Here is an 18,146-nt window from a genome sequence, read left to right on the forward strand (position 1 = left end):
TAAGTGGATATTAGCCAAAAAAAGTAGAGAATACCCAGAACACAATCCACAAAACTCAAGAAGCTTAACAAGCCAAAAGGCCGAAGTGAGGATGCCTTAATCTCACTTGGGAGGGAGAAGAAAGCAATCACGGGAGGGGGGCGGTGCATAGCAGGGAGACACCTGGGTGGAAAAGAGGACAGGGATGGGAAAAGGAGAACATGACCAGGTATTGGAGGGACAGGACTGAAGCCCTGAAGCCCAGCAGAAAAAAAATGGAAACAGGCAATCTCGGGAGGTAGGAGGTGGAAAAACGCTCTACAATGTACCAGAAACCAGGGAGGTGAGAGACGCTCAGGACTCGGGGGAGGGACTTTAGATGAAATGTCATACAGTGGAGAGAGGGAACTTGTAGAGTCCACATCCAGTAGAAAGACCAGACATCAAGTGGAAGGATGACATTGCCATCCCACAGTCAAAAAATAACCCAGAATTGTTCCTGTCTGAAAGAACTGTAGGGACAAAAATGTAGAAGAGCCTGAGGGAAAGGAGGTGCAGTGACAGGTCTAAATTAGGATCCTGCTCAAGGGGAGGCCCCAAGGCCTGACACTATTGTTGATGTTGTGCTGTGTTACAATCAGGAGCCTAGCATGACTGTCCTCAGAGAGGCAAAACAAGCAGCTGAGTCAGATGCAGATACTTGCACCCAACCAATGGACAGAAACTGGGGACACCTGTGGTTGAAACACAGAAAAGCTGGAAAAAGCTGAGGAGCAGGGCGATTCCATAGGAAGACCAGCAGTCTTAACTACGTGGACACCGGAGGTCTCTCAGACAAGAGCCACCAAAGAGGCAGCATACACCAGCCGATACAAGGTCCCCGACATATATACAGCAGAGGACAGCCTGGTCTGGCCTCAGTGAGAGAAGATGCATCTAACCCTCAGGAGACTTGAGGCCCCAGGGAATGGAAAGGTCTGGTAGGATGGAGCTTGGGGGTGGAGACATCTTCTTGGAGGTGGTGGTGAGGTGGTGTGGTATGGGGAATAGTTAGAGGGCAGACTTGGAGGGGGGTAGAAAGTGGACTCTAAAAAGGATTAATGAAAATATATATATATGCAAAATAAATGTAAAAATGACGTCTAACGATATTCTGCTATATTTATAGATCAGTGAGTTCCTTATCTAGTCATCATCAGAGAGGCTCCTTTTGCAGGAGATAAGAACAGATGCAGAAATCTACAGCCAGACATTATGCACAGAGAGATGACTGCATCAAACCTTTTCCCTCAGAACTCAGGGAACCCAATGGAAGAGGAGATGGAAAGAGTGCAAGAGGCAGTGGTGATGAAGGACACCAGGAGAGCAAAATCCTCTGAATCAACTGAGCAAAGCTCACATGAATTCATGGTGACTGAAGCAGCATGCATAGGACCTACACAGGTACACACCAGATCCTCTGTGTATATATTATAGATTTTAGTTTAGCGTTTTTATGGGACTCCTGAGTGGAATAACACGTGTGTCTCTGATTCTTGCTCTTCTTAGTACGATTTCCTTCTGTTGACTTTCCTTGTCCAACTTCAGACGGGTTTTGTTTTACCTTATTACAGTTTATCATGTTTGGTTGTTTTCCCTTAGAAGCCTGTTCTTTTCTATTGAGAAGCAGAAAGGAAATGGAACTGGAAGGAGTAGGGAGAGGGGAGGCTATAATTAGAATATATTGTATGAGAAAAGAATTTATTTTCAATAAAAAAGAACAGCATTGTTTTAGTGAACTACACTTACTAGGAAAAATACAATCAATGCATCCAACGAAGACAAGAAAACCTTAGTACTGATTCATAGGACTGTGACAAAGATTTCCAAGTGCTAGAGGGCTGCAGGGGGTTTCCTCTCTGCAACTATCATGTGTGTGTGCTAATTAGTCAATGATTCTACACATAATTTTTAACTTATTGCTGAACTTGCTAAGCAAACCACTAATTACAAAACTAAAAGATAACAGTTTTGAAAACATTCTAGATATGTCTGACACTGTAATTGTGAGTCATAAGAAAAGTGAAAGATTGCCAGTTCTACAATCAGTTAACCAAATAGCTTTAAGCCAAATGCTTGTCCAATCAGCAATGGTCATAGATGTGAAACCCCTTAGACCAGTTGCTCCGTAGCAGATCTCACTGCTAATCTAACATCTTAGAGGAGTAAATAGAAAAGACTGGTGAATCGACTGGAGGAATTCCAATATCTCCTTTCTCTGAACTTCCACCAAAACCTGAATTAGTGCCTCATGAGAATCATCAATTCCTGAATAAAGGACAATAACTCATCTTGAGAGTCCGGAGTGTGATTAGCTCTTCTGTTGCCATGCCAAGTGTAGCTCATTGTTTATTTTTCTAATGCCCTGCTGTGTTAATGCTAGCCATTTAACTGTTTATTGAGTACTGAACATCATCTAGAATCTTGGCAAATCACACCTTAATCCAAGGAAGGGTTAAATTTCGTGCATGGAAATTTAATAGGAAAAAACATTCTTAAGAATTGAAAAGGAATCTGAGTAAATAGTTTTCTCTTTTGAAATCAACACATTTAACTCTGTCTCTGAGTTTCCAGTTGGGGAGAAAGGGAATTTACAGAGTCTAAACAGGAATTTAGAACATAGTTTCTTAGACAAAAATCAGAGATTGACAGATAACAGTATGTAAAGATGCTTTCTCCCACTGTTAGTTCTTATAGGTGTTTTGACCAGCTACTTCTTTGAGCTGATGCAGGGGGGAAATGAAAAACTTTTCAGATATGTTGCTTGTTATACATTTGAGCATGCAACGGCTTAAGAATTAACAGAGCTCTTGCAAAAACCAAATACATGTTAGCAGGTCCAACATTCAACCTGAAACTCTTAAGAGTAAACGTTTTTTGGCATACTCACACATTACTCATTCTATGCTTGTCTCAGAGCTGCCTCAAACTCAATCAAAAAATTTCCTGCTAGCACCACACATTTTTCAGGTACCTTGTATATTGTAATACTTTGATTTAAGAAGTGTTGATGAATCATTGGGTAAAGAAAAGTTATTATGAATTTAGGATGCATATTCTAGCCAGCTTGGTGTGCTTCTCCAAAACAAAGTAACAAAGAAAAAAAAGAAAGAAATTACAGGAAGTCATAACTAAAAAACAAACATGAAAAAAAGGACTAAAAAGGTAGCATTGATACTTCATGGAAAGAGTTCTCAAAGTTTCTCTCTCCATTTCAAGAATAGGGTACAGAACACACAATTCAAACTGCAGCGTTCTTCTAGAAAACTCATTCTGTTAAAATTTGAGCAAAAAGCCTAGCATGTTATTCATAGTGAGTCACTGCATATAGCAAAGATTTAGTCACAATTTAATATTGCCAATATCAAAACCTGTCAGATACTATTATCAACAAACAGAAGAAAAGATGACATTGAATAATACTAACAAAAGAAACAACTCTAAAATTACAAAAGGATGGGTGACTCTAGAGACAAACATGAATGACCATGATCCTAGAACATAGAGCCTTCTCCAGCAGTTTTATCAACTGAGAACCAAGAATTCAAGTAGATGAACCTTTAGGGGACATTCTCATTCAAACCACCATACCATGATTTGGTATGGTAACAGTCCTATGAAGTTTTAGTCTAATAGTTCAGGGCATGTCTCTAGTAACTTTAAGAAATATCAGATGAGCAGGTAACAGAAAAGTGGAGAAAATCTCAGTCGTGGGCCACAGATCTTATCTGCAAACATTCTTATCCTTTAGGGTGGTAAAAGCCAGAGTCTGCATGTATATTGAAATGAGTTATTTAGTAATAGGTCACATACAGAGGAAAACAACAAATTACAGTTAAGGTGGCCCAATACAATTGAGACATGTACTTACAATAGTCTATCTACAACATTGTATTTCTCATCAAAAAAAAAAAAAAAAAAAGAAAAGAAAAAAGAAAAACAACCAATCAGCCTTTATAGTCACATCTTCTATGCATGAAGTTTTGGTCTCTGTGATAATTATGTTTTGGAGAGCTGTAATACAATGTCAGCAATGACCCCTGTAGACAAATGTCCTATCTACCTTCCTCCCCATATCTTTGGACCAGCATCTCATATTCTGTTTGCTTACTCAATCATCTATAGTCATTGCACGTATAATTATAGCTATTATACATTTCCTTCAGTGCCAGGATTATACACTTTAGCCATTGAAATTCTCAACTGCATGACCCAAGCTTTACTCTAAAGATGCCATTTTAATATGTATCCGAAAATGAGCGAGGTTGTGGTGAGCATTGGAGACTATGGAATAGGAATAGAAAGAAGGAAGAATGACAGAAGAGTCTTTCAAAGAGCTGTGACTGATTGGGGGAGAATCAAGTTCAGGTTTGAAATGGAGATGTGGCAAGGAGATTCCTCCAAAGGGAATCACAGTTGTGGGTCACTGTGTGCTTTTATGTAAAGCGAACGTGATGCCGAGATGACAGCCGTACAAAGCATGGACAGAGGGGTGCTAAGAAGAAAGCTCAGGATGTGGGATGTCAGCGAGAGACTATGAAAGTCTGAACTGAAAATCTTCCTGGAACTAAAAATTGAAATCTACCCTAAAGAGTAAGTGAAAAAGTTAACTTACAAACTGAGGTAAATATACTTGTGATTGTTTTTAGTACATATTAAATGCTATTTTAAAGTGAAATATAATTCTATTTCCAGAGAATTAAACAGACAATTAAGATTTAAGGCAACCTTTTTGTTCTCTTTCTCTGACTACCAGCTACAAATTATTTTACTTTATTTAACTACAAATTAAACATTATATTACTGTTAAGACCTAACTCATAAGGAAAGGGACTGATAACACTATGTTTGAAGATGCTTCCAGACCCCTACATAGTTCTATGACTTTTTAATTACCTGTTCTCTAATGTAACCCTGAGATTTCAGGGAAATAAGTACGTAGTATCAACTGCACACTTCAAGTTTAGGAACCAATCATCAGGAACTGGCAAGTCCAGCTAATGAGTCTTCAGTATTAGCAGCAGATAACACCAGTCAAACAATGTTATGCTAAATGGTTTGAATTAACTTCCGGTCAGAATTTGGATGAGATGAATACAGACAGATCTTCACTCAAACTATTGCTTTTAATCGCTTACATTTGTGTACCAGATTGAATGTATTAGCAAAGGATATAAAAAGTTTCCTTTCCAAAAGAGGAAAGGCCTTGTATTACTGATATCTAGACATATACAAACAAAATATTCTATTTTCCTAAAAGAAGAATAAAATGGAAAATTACTTGTGACCTTATAAAATTCTTCATAAAGCCCTTAAAGAGGAAGTTGAGCGACTAAAGCCGTATGGCCTCACAGATCTTTCTTCTATCATTTTATTTGTAGTCTGCAGTGGATATCTCTCTCTGTCTCTATCTATGTCTATATCTTTATATACATTCAGTCACTCTTTATTTAAAACTCTTTTTTAATTGTTTGTATTTTGAAGAACAGTTTTTATTTATTTTTTCAAATCCTTACAAAAACCTAAATACCCAGCCATCTAAAAACATTAGGAAGCATCTATCTTATGTGTGGGAAGCATGCTCGACCGTCAGCCCACAGTTATGCAGGTCCGCCAGTGTGCACGGCTCCTTCAACTTTTACAACTGGACAGTAGAAAAGACCCATTTTGAGTCCCTAATGGACATTTATTCCAAAATGCTTATGATATTTTCTACTCTTGTCAGAAGAGTAGAAGAGGAGGCTGAGGATAAAGATGGGGGAAGCGGGGTGATTGAGGAGTGAGTAAGCATAGAGCCTGTCAACTGTTAGTTTTGACAAAGTTTGTCTCTCCTGTGCTTGAGTGACTTCACTGCCTTCTCATTAAAGTGCTGTTTCAAGAAAAAGTTGAGATTAAAATTCTTCTCCGGGAGCTGGAGGGATGGCTCAATGGTAACAAGCATTTATTCTTCTTGTAAAGGACCTAGGTTCAGTTTCCATAACCTACATGGTAGGTCATAGCCATTTCTAACTCCCGTTTGAGGGACTCTGATGCCTTCTACTAACCTCGGTGTATACCATGCATATACACAGTGCATACACATACATGCAGGCAATACACCAGTCTAAAAAATATTCTTGGGCTGGAGAGATGGCTCAGTGGTTAAGAGCACTGAATGCTCTTCCAGAGGTCCTGAGTTCAAATCCCAGCAACCACATGGTGGCTCACAACCATCTGTAATGAGATCTGATGCCCTTTTCTGATGTGTCTGAAGACATCTACAGTGTACTCATATATAATAAATAAATCTTTAAAAAATATTATTTTCTGCACTTTGGTCTTTAAGTCAAATAACTATATATTTGTGATAATGCTATAATTATTTGGAGATAAAAGACACTTTGTTTTTCTCAAGTTACACAAGAGAAAATTAAAAGATTATTTCCCATGTTTTTGAATACCGTGTCCAAATCAATATTAGGATGAACCATATACATACACATCACCAGATTTCAGGCTTCTCTAGAAGGTAGGTGACATAAGAACTCATGGTAGCCTTTACTTCATAATACCCAGCCATTAAGGGTCAGGGTCAAGGTACTGGCATTCATGTTTTGCTGCAGAATATATATGTAACTTATGTAACTTACAATGTAACTTGAACTGTCTTACAACAGTTCAGAAGGTTCTATTTTGTTGCACTATAAGAGCCATATGTAGGGTTCGAGGAGTGTGTGACATAATCCCTGGAAACTCATAAATCATTCATTATGAGACCACAGCAAAACCAGAAAATAATCGCTCAAGTAAAATATTTTGAATGCTAAGTGTAACTGTGCATTTTGCATCTTCAGAAACCATTTAGGTGTTTATAGAGGCTTGGTTTAAGGTTATTTTCCATTGCAGTTTGAGCTACAACTGGTAGGTGGTGCTGTCAGGATATGGTTCATGGGTTCTCTGAAACTGGCTCCTTTCTATGAGAACTTTGGAAACCTTCTATATTTTGCAGTTTGTTGAGGATTCTTGTTAAGCATACCTAGAACTACTTTTCCAGGTAAATATCAGAGAAGTAACTCTGATATTCTGCTATTCTAAATGTTCTGAAGCAGTTGGCAACTGAAGACTGAACAGATACTGTGTTTCTGACGTTCTTGATACATTGTGACTTCACCAACACTTAGGCATGTTGCCCGATTTCTTCTTTTATGCGCTGTTTTCATTTTTATCTACCATTAATGCTTGAGTCCTTGCAATGAAAAAGCAGGCCTGAAAAGCAGCAGTTCTTAGGTAACTAAGATCCTTCCCCTGTCCTCCCTGTATTCTTCAGCAGCGGCTTCCCGTTGCAGTACAAAAAAAAAAAAAAATGAAATAATAAAGGAAGGTAGGAAGAAATATTGAAACAGAAAGAGAAGGAAAAGAAGAGAAAGGCAGAGGAAAAAGACAAAATTGTAATTGTCTTCTTTGTCAACATGAGATATTAGTAACTAATTTACTGATTTCTAGGAAACAGAATCTTTAAAAAAATGTAGGAAAAGTAGATAAGTAAGAGAGAGAGACGTGCAGAAACAAAACAAGGAAATATATTTTTTAAGTTCCGTTTCCTTAGTGGGAGAGTAGGAGTGTCAGCCATTTTTACAGTTAGCTCAACACAAAATCATAACATCTGACCACTGGAAAAACAGGGAGTTTCCACATCTACATGCTGAGGGTCATTTCTTGATTAGACAAAACAATAACACCAATAAAATACTTCTTGAAATTTGTTACTTGATCTACTCCACTGTCAAAAAGTGACTGTTAATTACTGGGAGGATCAGCCTCTACTGCTTCCTATCCAGAATTTATAATATGAGCTCTTAAATATTGTACAAACATGATATTCAGTAAAATATTTTGTTCAGTGAATTGCACCTAAAACCACACTTGTTACTTTAACATGCTTATATTCTCATGGACGTGTGTAGCTGAATATTCCACAAAAGCTATCTAATACGGGTAATTTTAAAATTGATTTGTATGCTAAAAGCATTTATTAATTTTAAATTTTTTCTTTTCTTTTTTACACTCCAGATTTTATTCCCTTCCCAGTCCACCCTCTGACTGTTCCACATCCCATACCTTCTCACTCCGCCCAATCTCCACGAGGATGTCCCTACCCCACCCCCACCATACCAGCCCTCTAAACTCCCTGGGGCCTCCTGTCTCTTGAGGGTTAGGTGCATCTTTATGTTTTATCTTTAAATCTCACAACTTATTTCAGGAAAGGTAGTGTGAATACTGAGTGTATAAAGCACATCGCTAGTATGAATAATTAGAATTCACCACATGTAATAAAAACTGGATAAAGATTTTCATTTTAATTTAAAGTAAATCTAAGGAAGACCTAAAAAAGTATTCTTTTATATGACTCCAGGACAGTAGAAAAGGTTAAAATATAAACATATGCCTGTACTTTAAGTTTAGTATATTGCTAGATGCTTTTCTTAGTTACGTAGACTGCATTTATTGGGAGCTCTTACCATCAGCTTTAAGTGCTTTGCATCACGTGGGTGTGAGACTCAGTTTTACTTAGATTCCTGATGTCATGATCTTACTGTGGGGAAAAATGAAGCAGGATTCATTGAGCCTTCATTACTTTTGCTGCCAAGAATCTTTTTGATGTTATTTAGGAGAAGCCCACAATGTTAGGTTACTTATTATGCTCCCCCTTTCTCTTCTATAGCAATAGTGGGACAAATTTTGGAAGTTTTGAAAGAATGATCCACATACACAACCTATATGATTGTAATATATATATATACATATACATGTAATAGATATACAATTATAATAGATAATATTATAGATATGCATTAGAAAAGTAGCGTAGAGTTTTGAAATAACAGAAGTCTAAGTTATTATAATATCATATGAGCACACAAACATGCATGTGCACAGGTGTACCCACACACACACCAATATTTTAATTTAAGGTCTCTCTCTCTCTCTCTCTCTCTCTCTCTCTCACACACACACACACACACACACACACACACACAATTTTAATTTTAAGGTTTCTAAAGAAATTTAAAGAAATCTTTAAGCCAAGCTTCTACCCTAAGGAAACATTATATATTTAAACATTTTAATTTAAATTAAACTAATTGGTTAGCATTTGACAAGAAGACTGAAATTCAGCTTACTCTTTCTCATTGGCTACTGTATTTTCTTAATGCTCTCAATATTATTTTGACACTCCATTTTCTTTTGAAAAAATTCAAAGTTTGTGTGTTTAAAATGAATTGTGCATTGGAAAATTAAGTGTTATGTGGTCCTAACTGTAGTGTCATATATTTAAATTGCATAGAGTAGTAATTATGGATGTGAATGCTTATTTACTGCATCTTGACTAACAAAATTATTTCAACAGTTTTCCTTAGCAGAGGTTGAACTAAAAATAATTTTTCTAATATATATTTTTCAAACCAGTCTTGTTTTATTCAAATTATGATGTCCTTTCAGCAAGTGGGGAGATGACTGAGTGGGTAAATTGTGTGTGGTTCAAGCATAAGGAATTGAGTTTCTACCCTTAGAATCTATGTAAAAGTCAGGTCAGAAGGGTAAGCCTGTAACCTCAATTCTGAGTCCCAGGGAAAGGCACTTGCTGGGACTCACTTATTAGCTCATCCCAGTGAGTTCCAGGTTCAGTGAGAGACTCAATCTCACAAAGATAGACAAGCCACTGAGGAAGGTTTGCCAAAGTCAATTCTGAACTTCACATTCTTGCAAATACATATAGCATAAGTACATAGACAGGGGGTTTAAATGAGCTTAATGAAAAAAATCATGAAGATTGATTTGAACTTCATGTTTATATTGTATGTTTTTGTTGTATCATGTATATACTGTATGTATGGCTGAAGTTAATATTAATATATATGTATATAACTGAAAAGATCATAGTAAATCAAATTTGACAACTTGCAGCATTTGTCTTTCTTTTTCATCTTCTGGAAGAGAGTTTTGAGGTGAAATGGAAATTTCATAATAGGAATATTAAGTCCATCTATAACTCAAATCTACATAATCTATTCTTTTGTTATCTTTAGCACTTAATAAATATCAGTTGAGTAAATATGTAAAACCAGCACTACCAATGACGATTGTATTCACAACCTGACTTCTCTTTAGCCTATGTATTGTAAAAACACCAAGAAGGACTGTGTGTGTGTGTGTGTGTGTGTGTGTGTAATACATACATACATGCATGCATGCATATATACATATAAGTGTGTGTTCTGTGTGTATGTGTCTGTAATACATACATACATACATACATACATACATACAATATGTAGTGGTGGTGGTGAGGGTGGTGTGTGTGTGTATATGTGTGTGTGTGTGTGTGTGTGTGTGTGTGTGTGTGTGTGAACTCTAAGCTATTGTTGAACAACAAGATGTTGGAAAAGAAACACGAAAGGTGTATAAGGAGTGTTAAAGAATGAGGCGTTATTAGGAGCACACTTTTCAATGGGTCGTCTCTCTAGTCCCCTTTGCTGTTGTTCCAACAGTGGCAGTTGATTGGATGATGACATTCCACCAGATCAACTTGTTCCCACAAAATGCTACCTATCCTGTATTTCATTGCATGAAAAGAATGTGAAGGATAACTGTCCTGCTTTCCTTTTTCTGGCACTAACCTCCCTGCTCTTGGTCAGAATGGAGATATATTAAGAAATGTGGAAATCACTTAGTCTAGATGGAAATTCAAATGACACAGTTTAGCTCAAGGAATGATGAAGAAAAAAAGTATGATAAAAGCTAAAAGCAAACAAAATAATATAAGCCGTGTTTGCATTTGTGTGTGCATGTGCGTGCGTGCATGTGTGTGTGCGTGCGTGTGTGTTTGTGTATGTGTGTGTGTACATGTGTTTGTCTCTGTGTGTGTTCCTGTGTATACATACATACTCATGCTCATATGTGTGTGCCTATGTGTGCATGTGTATACATGCTCATGTGTGTGGGGGAGGAGTGCTTTAACAATCACCAGATACTTGCATGGAGGTGATAGAATGCTATCAAAAGAAATAGGAGCTGGGCTAGGAATCCCCTATGTTATCATTTCCAATGAGGAAGAGATTTTCTAAATCCCAAGCATGAAATGAAAAACGTAATTCCTATTAATGTTTATTTCAATGGACCTATATCAAATATATATCATTCTCTCTCTCTTTATTGCTTGTTGATTAACCTTGAAGGATGCTTTCTTCTGTCATCAGGTACTATAGATATTTTCTGAAAATATTAAAAGAGTTAAAATATGCACAGAGGAGTATAAATACTGTAGTGAAGTGGAATAGTGTGAACAAGGAGAGAACAGGGGAGCTGAGGTCCAGAGGCAGAAGATTGGTCTACATAAGCCTCAGCAAGGAGGCCCAATCTTAGTTTTTTTAAGTATACATATTTCAAGAATGGCACAAAAATTATAACATATGTCAGCACAAAACACTATGTATATGTGTGTATGACACAAATGCAAACAATCAAACCTTCTAACATGAAATGGTTTTATGTGACGAATTTAAATTTTAATGTCTTTAAATATCTGTCTTTCTTTTCCCATATTTTCATACATATCTCTCTTTCTAAATTCTGCACTGACTTTAATAAAAGAAATTTGATAAATTACTACTTCTAGATAATTTCAGAAATACAGATCCCATGTGTGTGTACTGGAAGTGAGAATATTTTATCATTTCAGTTTGAAACTTTCAAGACCAATCTATATTTACCAAAATACTCCTCAATGTATATGCATTCTTCCCTAAAAAGATATTCAACTTACCAGGAGTTAGGACCTAAGAGTCTTTCTCTCAAACACTTACCAATTGTGTCTCCACGCTGAGATTTGGTCTGGCTTAGGTTTGTACACTGTTGTTCATGTTATTATTGTACCCACTGTGAGTAAATACATGCAACTGCCTTGCTTTGTCCAGGGGACAGCATTTTCTCCCTGTTATCTACCAATTCCAGCCACTAATTTTTCCTCAGAATCTCTTTTGCAATGATCCCTTAGCCTGGTCATCAAGGTGAAGTTCATATATTCCGTTAAAGGTGTGAATTCTGAAGTCTCTGGTTCTCTGCACTTTTGCCAGTAGTGGACATCTGTTAATCCTTTTTACTATGAATTCTCAGATGAGGCTTGAGAGATGCATTGGTGTGATAGCTGTATGTAGAAAAACACGCCAATTCTAATTTCAAAAACCTAAAATTCTGTAACCATAAGTACCCAGTCATGTGCTTTTAAAGAAAATTCAAAATCTGTTACTACTCTAAATGCCAGTTGAATAGATGACTAGGCAACGTGTATTCACCAGGAGACACAATATAAGCCATTGATGTTAAATTAATGAATGAATGAGCTAGTGGAATTATGAATGGATATTCCCAAAGAGTTTCTATAAATAAACATGAAAATCTTCCTTTAACACATTAAAAAAATACAACGCATAAAGGTTTGAAAAATAATGTTATTTTTTCTCCTAACGGTGAATTTTATGATAGTAAAATTTATATTAATAATCCTCAACATGCAATATTCTAGGAACTATTCCACTTTAAGTCTTTAAAAGTCTTTGTGCTGCTGGAAGAACTGGGAACTTTTGCGATTGATTTACTTGTAGCAGTTCAGTATGAATGGTCTTTTTCTAAGAGTGTTTCCATCACATGGATTGAATTTTAAACTATTTTCAATGACCAATCAGACATTATAAAATAGTTATGCTACTGACTTGGTATGTGTTCAATGTCAAGCCACGTTTTTCCATTGACAGCTTGAGAAGGCTGTAAAACCATTAAAACTTAAACTTGTGGTTCAAAGGGAGTTTCAGCACTTAGGCTGCTTTTAATTTTCTCTCCTTAGTGAACACCTGCCTTTCCTTGAGTATTAAACCAATGTGCAACTGGTTGGATTTTGTGGGTACTCCAGGTAAAAATGGCAATATATTAACTATTTGAACAGAGAAAAACAGAAAGAATACCATTTTACAGTGTTATTCTGCATACTAATAAACATTAACTTGTAAAACAGTATCCATTAAAATAATATGCATCTAATTTTCTAAAGTAGAAAATTATTTTATTATTTTAAAAATGACTGGTAGTACTGATCTACTGTTAGAGGTTCTAGAGGAGTCTTTTGATATTAGTGGCTAATTTTTTAGCACTAAACTGAATACTAATTCTGCTAAAAGCCAAAAGCCAGCACTGCATATTTTGCTTTGGTACACAGCTACTCATGTACACATACAAGACTTTAATCAACAACTGTTATATTAAAATATAGGTTTGTACTCACCCATTTCTTTTCATCAATTACCTTTTGAGCACTGAGTTATTGTCAGATGCTCTTAGTCACTTGGCCAACCAAAGCAGAAAATCTTATCTTCAAGAACACAAAGATTACTAGAGGAGAAAAACAAATGCATTTATAGAATCAAATAGATACACAGAGTGAACATGTGTAGACACTGTTGCAGGTAGAAGGGGATAGTGGGTTTGAAGAGATAGCTCAGTGGTTAAGTGCACTGACTGTTCTTTCAGAGGTCCTGAGTTCAATTCCCAGCAACCACATGGTGGCTCACAACCATCTGTAATGGGATCCGATGCATTCATCTGGAGTGTCTGATGGCACAGATAGAATGTACTCATATAAATAAACATAAATAAATCTCTGTCTAAATAAATAAATAAATATTATCTATATATCTATGCACCTATGTATATGTGGGTCTATCTATCTATTTGTCTGTCTGTGTATGTGATGTATATATTACTATATATAACTTACAAATTGGTTGATTTCTATGTGGCTTTTTCAAACATCTTTAGTGCTATTTATCCCTCCCCCACATCCTCTTTCTCCTTCCCATCAAAAAAAAAAATTCCCTCTGGGTTATTTCCCTTTATATCATCACAAAATTTTATTTTTAACTTCCTCCTTGACTATCCTTTTAAAACAGATGTTTTTATCTCAACTTCTGACATGAACCTTTCGCTGATTCCATACATGAGTGAAATTATTGATTTATTGCTCTGTGGCTGCCTTGGCTTTGTGCACTAAAATAAAGGTTTTCTCAAGGTTGTTTCACATTGTTGTGAATGATAGAATTTCACTAGTTTTATTACAGAATAATATTCTATTGTACATTTGTGTGTTTGTGTGTGTGTATGTGTGTGTGTATGTGTGTGTGTGTGTGTGTGTGTGTGTGTGTGTGTGTAAGGGTGTCTAGTTTGCCATCTGTTGCTGTGATAAACATCATGACCAAAAGTCACTTGAAGAATATACTCAAGGGTTTATTTGTCTACCAGTTCATGCTCAGTAATTTCTTACGCTAAGGTATGCATTGTTAACTGTGGCTCCCTCTTTCTACGTGATTCTAGGTTTGTGTCAAGTTTACAGTTAAAACTAATTTTGAATACACATACATTGACACACATATATTTGTGCCATTCAGTGTTGACATGAAAAGGTTTTTGAATGGGTAGCATGTAGCAGGTGCAGAGGAACAATTATATTTATCTCACAGTACACCAAAGGGATAACAATGTGTTACATACTTTAAAACACCAAAGGAAAGAGATTGGAGATGTTCTTTTCACAAAAAGATAATTTGTGAAAATGATAATTACCTGAGTTTGATCATTACTTTATGTCTACCTGTATTGAAACATTACCTCATACCCATTAAATATGTATAATCATGTCAATAAAATCAAAATAAAATAAATGTCCTTCATACAAGCAAGCTATCCACCATCAGGTGTGTATGCACTAAAATTTGTCAGTATCACTCAGGTTGTGACGATGATTATGGAGAAAAACAAAAAGGGCCAATGTATGTTCAGAAGATAGCTTTGGTATGTCTTGAGAAGTCATTTTATCTTATAACTAAAAGAAAAAGAAGATTCTAGAATAAATGGTTTCTTAGAAAATTCACCAATGTCTGAGAAAGAATGTGAAACACTGGTTATTTTTCAGGAATCTAAATAAAATTAGTGAACTTAAATCTATCAGGTATAAACATACACATATTTTCAAATTATTCTGGACACAAGAAAGTATCACATATTATATAATGTCAAGTTGTTATATTTTATACCACCAAAATTTCCCTTGTGAGTTTTACTTAGGTACCAATTATCCTTCCATGGATATTTGAATTATTGTCATTTAATGTGTGTAGACTTTGGATTCATTTATCAATGAATAGATGAATGAATGAATGAGATATTGTTTTTCTTTCTCATATATTAGCTTCCAGAGCTTCATATTCTATACTTTTAATTCACACCACATACAATTACATATTGGCTTATTTTAGCAGCATATATGTATTAGAATTAGTGTTTTTCATCAGTTTTATTTAAATATCTATTAGAATTTCTGAATGATACATTTGAAATTCAGCACAAGACTGTGCATCTAACCTTATCATAAGTTGGAAATTCAACTGGAAATTTCCAACTAAATTTAATTTATCTGTGGGTACTTGCCTATAGGCCAATTTAAAATATATGTATTTAATGATCTTATTTCCATATCTTTAGGGACTATTAATAAGGCAGTATTAAAATTTATGAAAGTTGCAATTAGAGCATGCTTGTTTAATTCATCAAATTTAATCATAACCTGAGTCAATTTAAATATTACAGTGACTTGTTAAATGTATGCAAATGAAGCTCTTTTTAAACCTCAGTTCGAGGGCCCTATGTGATACTGGACAGTGACTGACACACTGAACGTTAACCCTCTCCCAGGCGCTCACTACTTTATTTGCCAGATCTGCTGCACCTCATTCAGTTCTAACATCTGTCCTACCTCACAGATTATGTCTACCTTACACATGAAGATAAGGACCACTAAAACAGGAAATAACTCCTCAAATCCATGGCTCCGTTTCAATTGCACTTACTAGGATTCCATATCTAAGCATTCTCACTCACTCTTGGGTCATTCTCTCTTACACTTCCTAAGTGAATGCACACTATGGTGACTCTGTGGAGACATGACATGGAGACTAAAACAACCTGAGAAAACCCATTTGATTTTACATTTTTGATTATAAACATTATAAGTTGTTCTTAATGGAAAATAGAAAAATTGTGTTGAAAAGATGCCTCAGAGGAAAAGGTTAGGCTCACAACCAAAAAACCATGCGAGTCGGGGTGTCCCTGGCTCTTTTGCCAGGCCTTGGGACTCTTTTCCCCCTATTGGGTGGCACTGTTCAGTTTTGTTGGATTGATGCACTGATACGAGAGTTTGTGCCTCGTCTCTTTGTAACTTGTTATGTTATTATGTGGTATTCCGTTTATATCCTGGGGAGGCTGCTCTTTTCTGACCAGAAACAGAGGAGGAATAGACCTGTGAGAGAAGGGAGGTAGAGGTAAGGAAGGAGTGGAGTAAGAGGAAGAGGTGGTGAGAATTGAATTGTATGGGAGAAGAATAAATTAAAATGAAATAATTTGGTAATCACTAACATAAATCAATAGGCAATGTTTTAAAAATTGTAAAATCAATAATATTTCATATCAGGAAGTTGCAAATTGCAATTCAAAGTATGGGATTATTATAAAATTGTTGCATCTAAGAGCTATGAGAATTTTGATGAATCATTGATTAGAATTTTGTTGGGAATTTGGTAGTAACATATTTCTTCATATGAAGGTATTTATTTTAGGGGCACTAGATCTTTACGCAGATGTTTAAACAAATGTGCATTTAACATTTCTTGGAGACATAGATGCTTTATTCAGTCTTGCAGAATTTAGAAAATACAAAAATTAAAGTCCAGAGAGTGAAATTAGAGACAGAAGCTGTGTCATAACATGAAGGTAGACATATTCCCATCTAATATAAAAACACCCAGAGCCACCATGAAAACCTACAGAGATCTATGGAGTTAAGTTGGGGTACAACTCTTTTTCTGAGACTGAATGTTTATTATCTTTCCATGGAAAGACTTCCAGATATAATTATCCGTATGAAGTTGAAGTCTGAGATCAACTTTGTTTCCATGTTCTACAAAGAAATGTTCCACTGGGTCAAATAAACATGTCTGAGGTTTCATGTAATCTATATAAAACCATTTGTATCACCTGACCACAAAACATGTCTAAATCTAAAGTTACTTTCTTTTCAATCCTACTGGGGAAGGCAGTGTTTCGCTTACCTGTGATAGATAAACTGAATGATATAAATAGCCCATTCGCTTATTTTATGTAGTACAGCAGTTTTTAAAGCATGGTTAGGAATTTCTTCAGAACTAATACATGAATGAGAAATGCCATCCTGTCCATTCTCTCTTTTTAATGGAATACTTGCGTCTATTATATAGTGGTGAGTATGGAACTCCCTAAAACATAGACTGTGGCTTTATTTGTAAATGTGGTGATCGCAGGTGAGGTCCCACTGCTGTGGATTGTAAATCCGGGATGAATGGTCTTCTAACAGGGAGGAAAGATATCATGAACAATGTCAAGTGCTGACAGGGCAGCAAGACAGGAAAGCAAAGAGCAGGATAGATGGGCAGCAGCCCCCAGAAGATAAAAGCAGCACACACACACACACACACACACACACACACACACACACACACACACACACATCTGCTCCAAACTTTTAAACTCTAGACTTTGGGAAGAATAAATAGAGCCTTGTTCTCTCAAATGCCTTGCTTTGTAATGATTTATAATTGAGATTCAATCCTGTCCATGTGTTCACTCTTCATACGGAACAAGCACACCAGTATCCAGAGTCTACACTTCAATTCTGCTGACTTTTCCATGCAGCGTCTCAACAACAGCACAGAACCTCTGTCCCTTTTAGACATCTGACACAGAGGTTCTTAAACAAGTATTTCACTCAACATCCACTCAGCTCTTACCTCACTAGGTTATAAATATGAGGACATTCCTAAATTTTTCTTAAAGCCATACATAGGCTTGGCTGCATAACTTATACAATTATAATAATTTTTACAGAATCTTTAAAAGTTTAAGTAGCTTCAGCATTTCAGACATGTAACAATTCTGAGGCTGTTTTCTGGGGTGGGAGGAGGAGAAATTATGCTAAATATCTTGGTTTACACATTACTATACAGTTTCCAGGA

At 36.1% G+C, this 18,146-nt stretch overlaps 1 long non-coding RNA gene across 1 annotated transcript in view; it reads right to left on the minus strand.

The window, feature by feature from the left end:
* Positions 1-18,146, minus strand: part of LOC148005202 (uncharacterized) — a 134,387-nt gene that overhangs the window by 87,255 nt on the left and 28,986 nt on the right. Inside the window, exon 2 of the long non-coding RNA XR_015622366.1 lies at positions 13,334-13,440. This is a non-coding gene — a long non-coding RNA (uncharacterized LOC148005202). The remainder of the gene's footprint in view (positions 1-13,333; positions 13,441-18,146) is intronic.

This window comes from Rattus norvegicus, chromosome 6 (assembly GCF_021556685.1).
Source record: "Rattus norvegicus strain SHRSP/BbbUtx chromosome 6, alternate assembly SHRSP_T2T, whole genome shotgun sequence".
In the NCBI taxonomy this organism is placed as follows: domain Eukaryota; kingdom Metazoa; phylum Chordata; class Mammalia; order Rodentia; family Muridae; genus Rattus; species Rattus norvegicus.